The sequence below is a fragment of the Rhinopithecus roxellana genome, chromosome 2 (genome assembly GCF_007565055.1).
Source record: "Rhinopithecus roxellana isolate Shanxi Qingling chromosome 2, ASM756505v1, whole genome shotgun sequence".
In the NCBI taxonomy this organism is placed as follows: Eukaryota; Metazoa; Chordata; class Mammalia; order Primates; family Cercopithecidae; genus Rhinopithecus; species Rhinopithecus roxellana.
The window spans coordinates 54,448,811-54,455,646 of NC_044550.1; positions in this window are offsets into that span (position 1 = coordinate 54,448,811).

Here is a 6,836-nt window from a genome sequence, read left to right on the forward strand (position 1 = left end):
TCAAGACAATAAGATCAAGTGAGGCAGAAACAGATGTTCCCTCTCTTATTTGTTCATACACATTCATCAAATGTACATTATGAACCACACACTATTCTGGAAGCTGAGGATATAGCCATACAAAAGACTTGTGAAATCCCTACCCTTGTGGGGTTTATATTAAAAAAAAAAATAGACATAAACTCAAACCAAAAAAAAAAAAAAAAAAAAAAAGAATTTTCTAGAAGTACCATGAAAACAGTAAAACAAAGTAGTAGATCAAGAACGGTGGGTATGTGGGTGTGGTAAGTGGGTTGATTCTCTGGCTGAGAATGGGCAGAGTGGTGGTATTCTAGGGTGATGAGGTGGTCAGGAAGGGACTCTCTGAGGACACGGCATTTGAACTGAGACCTATACGATTTGAAAGACAACCATAATAAAGTCTGGAGGAAACATGTCACAGACAACAGGAAAAGCACTTGGAAAGGAGGGTTGCCTGCGGAGGACTGTTCATTGACTAATGAACTCCCATTTCTTAATGATTTACACTGAGAATAATCATTCAGGGGAATTTACCCAAAGGTTTGGTCCTGTTCTCTGTCCTAAATAGGAACATCAGACAAGAATCCAAGGGATACAATTGGGGTTGGGAGGAAGTGGAGGAAGAATTACATGAATTTACTTCTTTTTAGATGCAGGGACCTCGAAGGCAGGATTATTATTCAACTTTTACTCCTCCTGCTTTCCCCTGATTTCCTTATATACCATTACCTGCTTAATAGATATTTGCTGAGCTGAATCAAATTGAATAGTGACAAGCTAAAGGGGTGTCATATCAAATATCTCCTGCCAAACACATTTGTTTTCTTATATAATATACGGAATAAAAATTACATAATCATATTCCTAAAGCCCAAAATAATTTGATTTCAGCCTTTACTTATTTCCTCCTTTTTGAACTTCATTTCAACTGCCCTAAACTAAGACATTCCATAATATTGTAATGATATGAAAAGTGAAGATGACTAAACAAATATAATAAAGAATAAGAACTAGTCAGCTTCTTAAGGGCAGAAACTGTGTTTTATGTATTTTTGCATCACTCATAGTCACAGAACCCAAACAAAGCCAAAGCCAAAATTAACATTTTGACATATATCTTCCCAGTGTCCTGTTTTCTATGCCAAGAGTATAGAATATTTCTGTGTGATTATATCTGTCTAATCATATAAAGCATTTTGATTTTTTCTATTTAATTAAAAATAAATAAATTATATTATGAGAGCAGGAATCCCTTTTTATGCTGCCTGCCTTACATCCTCATTCCTATTAACTTATCAGAACAACAGGCACACTAAGGGTTTTTTTTTTTTTTTTTTTTTTTTTGAGATAGAGTTTTGCTCTTGGTGCCCAGGCAAGAGTGCAATGGCGTGATCTCCGCTCACTGCAATCTGCCTCCTGGGTTCAAGCAATTCTCCTGCCTCAGCCTCCCGAGTAGTTGAAATTAAAGGCACGCATCACCACACCCAGCTAATTTTTTTTGTAATTTTAGTTGAGACAGCATTTCACCACATTGGTCAGGCTGGTCTCGAACTCCTGACCTCATGTGGTCCACCCGTCTCAGCCTCCCAAAGTGCTGGAATTACAGGCATGAGTCACCATGCCCGGCCCACACTAAGGTTTTATAAGTAATTAACATAGTCATATTTTCCTTTGTATTATTCAATTCCACTCTTACTCAAAATTTCTGCTGATAATGATGCTATGAGAATTTATCACTATGCCTCCAAAAAAAAAAAAAAAAAAAAAAAAAAAGAGGTAGACTATTTTGAGTCACAGCATGACAAATTTTGCGAACCCACCTTAAAAGTTTTCTTTGCACAGGCTGTTGATTTATTCCTTGTGATCTGATATTTGGAGAGTCTGCTCAGGTGCCCTTCGTACTGTTTCCCACGTGTAGCCTACAGGCTCTGCTCTGTGGAACGCTACCCACTGTCCTAATCTGTTTCTTTCTGCAGGCAGTTCAGCTGGCATCCTTCCTCTGTAATTTGTGTTTAAATTCTTATGGCTTCAGAAAGGTCTTATTTATACCAGCAGTTTTCTCTCTCTTGGTCTTATCAGCCATTTCTGTATATAGCAGTTTACCAGTCTGATTTTTGTCTTTTGGGAAAAGTTGTTACTTTAAAAATTGTTTTCTTCTTAAAACTTATCTTTTTTCACTTAATTCCTTTTGTGATTGTTTTGTGAATTGCGTTTCTAAGAATGTAACAAATGTATTGCTTGCCCTGGCACTTGTGCCCTACACAATGCATTGAATATTTCCATTCATTTTTCTATAGTCATTTTCTCCCAGGTGGTCATGTCTCCAAGCCCCCATAGGTAAGGATTAGCTGCCAACGCTGAAATATGTGCAGCAACCTCTTTCCTTCTCCGCTGTCCGGCTCTTGGGTTCACTATCCTCTCTTTACCATCTTCCACTTTCTTAATTCTTCCTCCTCTCGTCCCTCTTCTTTCCCACCAATCCTACCCTTAAATGCACTCCAGGAGATCTTGGCAATGGGATTGTGGGTTGAAGAGGTTACTGACCCTCCAGTATCTGGAGCTGAAAGGCATTTAAAGGAGGTGATCTCATTTGTCACCTCAGCAACTCAGAGATTCATTCATTAGCATGGTTGCTGGCATCTGCCTTTTCACCCTGAAAATTTCCAGGTGTAGCTGCTCAGATGACCCATGTAAAACCTTAACAGGATCAATTAAAGTTGCTTAGGTATGGTGATGAATGCTTTAAAAATATGGACAGATGGGGGTGTAGAAATGATAAATATCACCACTGGGGACTAATTTTACTCTTTACATGTGCTTCGGGGTTTCCAGGTGTTTTTCTGGCGTTTCTTCCTTGAAGGAAGTAGTTTAAAACTGGCCCTGGATATCTGCCCACGAAAAAGCAAACAGCTTTCTTTGACCACAAATGATCACCTACCAACAACTCCTCCACCCTGTTTTTCAATTTTTGAACTCTGGAGTAAATTCTTGCCTTATAAAATTAAGATCAAGATGACTCTGGCTATGAGCCAAGTTCTGCAAACCAGTTCTTTTACTGGGCAATGAAAAGTGATTGCATAAATGCTATATAAATATTTCAAGTATCTACGTTGTCAATCCTGGTAACTATTGCTGAGCTGTAAACAGAGCAGGAGTGTCTGGGTAGTGCTGGGTGAACCGAGAAGGATTTGACTGGACAGGAATGAAAATAGAATGGGAGCTGACAGATCCTAAGCAAGAGCAAGGGCTGCTGCTTTTCTATTTTTGTAATCCCACATCTATATTAAGTATGCAATACATTTTATTGCATTACATATTTTCAAGGAAATGCAAATAATCAAATAGAAATTTGTGATTATCTTTGTGCTAGTTCATGATGTATTTTTGGATTCCCAGGAACTGACAAGGAATACCCCCAAGGAATCTTTTGCTGTCTTGTGACAGTTGTTCTTGCTTTAAAACATTCTAGAGCAAATTTCCTGGTGATGTGACACACAACCAAAACCAAAATGTTAATCCACTCCAGATCAGTGACTTTCAGATTTCATTCCTTATTATGATTTGATACATAAACATATGAGAAGTTAAATAACAATATTAAATGGGCATTTGAGTACGTTTGTATCACTATTTAGATTGCAGCTTTTTAAAACTTTTATTTTTAGAGATGGGCTCTCTGTCACCCAGGCTGAAGAGCAGTGGCTCCATCATAGCTTTCTGCAGCCTCTGACTCCTGGGGTTCCTCCCACTTCAGCCTCCCAAGTAGCTGAGACTATCAGTGTACACCACCATATCCAGCTAGAATGCAGCTTTCTAAGGACAAGAATCATGCATAGCACGTGGAGAGCTTTTTGCCTACACTAGATATTCAGTAAATACCCTTTAGGAAAGCAGTTGAAAGAAGAATATTGAAGAACAATTAGTGATATCCTCATTCTGTCATCTAAGATGGTGGAGAAATGAAAAGAAGAGGCTTCATTTTTTAAAAAAATTTTAAGTTGGCCTTACTCTAGACCTCAACAGCCTCAACAGGAGCTATACAGAGGAACTACATGTTGATTAGCAGAAATTTGCTTTCTTCTTAGAAGAAAGGCAGCACTATTTTTCTTTCAGTGATGATTGGTTAAAAAAGAAAAAAGAGCAACATCTATAATTTTTTTCTCTCTACATTCAGCACTTGCTTATAGTGTGTGACCACTTTCTCCAAATCGTTTAGATGATGGATGCCATAATAGATATGCAGGTAATCCTATAGCAAACCTCCGTTCCTGAGTTCCTAGTTCCCACTTTTCTCTTGAATCATAAGTAGTAGACTAGCTATTTAAATTAATTCAGGAAATCAGATACAAGTCCCAACAAAAGGCAGTGGGGCAACCAGGACTTTTCCTGGTGGTTTCAGATTGTTCCATTTCCCTCCAGCCCTCAGGTAGGAAGAGATTTCAAATGTTGATCTCCTTGGAAATGCCATGGTAAATGTCTCTCCTGTTAGGTGAAAGAAATCCCACCTGGTGCCAGTGTTTGTAGTCCCAGGAAATGCCAGGAAACAATTCACTTACTAACAATATTTAGGCACAAAGAATGGAGCTACAAAATGTTTTCAGGGATCCTGCCTCCTCCTAATACAGAGATGGTTCAGACAGAACCAGACCCATCTTGATGTCAGGTAGTTCTGGGCATAAAGGAAATTCCTTTTGTTTCCACTTTAGCCCTTGAAACAAAGCAAAACCTCAGGGTACTGACTGATGTAGGAGGAGAGGAGGTTTCTTTCTGGGGATGGTCTCTATGGTGGCAGGGTACAGGAGTTAATGGCCCTCGGAGCAGGACACTATGTGAGTTATGAACCACTTTCCATCAGTGGCTCAACAGGTCCTTTCTTTGGTTCTTGACATTCAGCCAGACTTCAAGAGTCCCCTAATAAAATGTAGATATCCCTGGGAAGGCTAACACCTTGAGCATTATCAACTGGTATCAGTTAACACCTTAAGAGGAACTTAGGACAATTGCCAAAAGTTGGTAGAGAACAAAAAAGGGAAAGCAGAAAAAGGGAAGCAGAAACAGCATGCAATATAAAGTATTGCCTACCACACCACTTTGCTGAGGAGCAACCCTGCTTGAGCCTCCAGAACAAGTGGACCCTCTCTCTTACCTCAGTGGCCTTGGGCAAGTTCTTGTGCTATGCTAGTTTCTAGTTTACCTGTTAATTGGAGAGAGTAATTCTTTTTCTCGTGAAGGGTGTTGGGAGAATTTATGGTCTATAAAACATTTGATATTTTCAGTGTGAGGCAGTTCATAAGTACAAAGTGTTATTACTGGTTTTATTGCAGGGTTGTAAATGGAATCTAAGTAGCATCATACTGGTGTTATTTTGTGGAAGTAGTTATCTCCAGTTGTGTGCAGAGAGGTGGACCTATCTGCATCTATTTACCCAGCCATGATGGAAGTCCTACAAAATATTGATAAATATAGATTAATTCTTGATACAAAGGAAATGTTGTTGACTTTTATTACCTAACACAGGTGTTTTATCTGAGAGTAATATCCGAATGCTATAACTAAGCCTAGCTTAAAGTCATTCTCGGTAGGGATTTTTAAAAAATCTTCTGAAAAGGTGGGAAGCCTTTCTTTTACACTTCCATAGATACCACTGTTACCCTACTCTTCACTGGCAGGACTGTACTCATATTCATGCTGGTTTCGGGATGGTATTTGTTTGTATCCCTTGTCTCTTTCCACATAGAGACAGGACTGGAAGAGCCAAGGATGACCTTTCACTTCATACTTGTTCATTAATCTATGTTGACTCTCCAGGGCCTAATGCATTTAACATTTGAACTTCCCAGTCCAGAATTCAAGGTTTTCCGTGAATCCCCTCCATCAAATTTATTTCCATTTTCATTTTTTCCCATAAACTCAATATATCTATTTTATTTGCTGCTAGTAACCTACCTACTCTGTACTGCAAACTCCATGACTCTGAGGACAATTTTTGCCTCAATACTATGAAAAGCATCTGGTACATGGTAACTGTTCAATAAATAGTTGTTGAATGCATGAATAAATGATTTAAACCCTGAAACCCTTTCCCTCATTCTCTCTCCTAATGTGTTCCTTAGTTCTATAAAGTTTTGCCCAAAACTCAATTCCTTCAGGCAAGCTTTTAATTCAATGTGCCACATCACTGGAAATACAGTACATGCTTGACATGACATTATGATCTCCTTGACTGAGCCCGCTTGATTGTACTCATCCTTCTATTAGACTTCATACTTAAATTTGAATTTCACTCCGCTGATTTGGTGCTTAATAAAATGAGTGTTAATGGTTTTGTACATGTCATACACATAACAGAATGGGCTTAGATACCAGAGCAGAGCCCTGGCTTTGCCTGTATCTAAATTATGATCTTGGGTAATTTACTGATTTTCCCTAAGACTTAGTTTCTCTATGTATCTGTCTCTCTCTCCCTCCAGTCTCACTCTCTCTCTCTCTCCCTTTCTCTCTCTCTCTCTCTCTCTCTCTCTCACACACACACACACACCCCATAAGTGTCGTAGGTGATCAGAGACTATATGGGCCACTGGCACGGGTGGTAATGTGGTTTGACTGTGCCTCCACCCAAATCTCATCAAGAATTGTAACTCCCACAGTTCCTACGTGTTGTGGGAGAGACCCAGTGAGGGGTATTTGAATCATGGAGGCGGGTCTTTCATGTGCTGTTTTCACAATAGTGAAGAAGTCTCATGAGATATGATGATCTGAAAAAGAAGAGTTCCCCTGCAAAAACTCTCTTTGCCTGCCATCATTCATGTAAGACA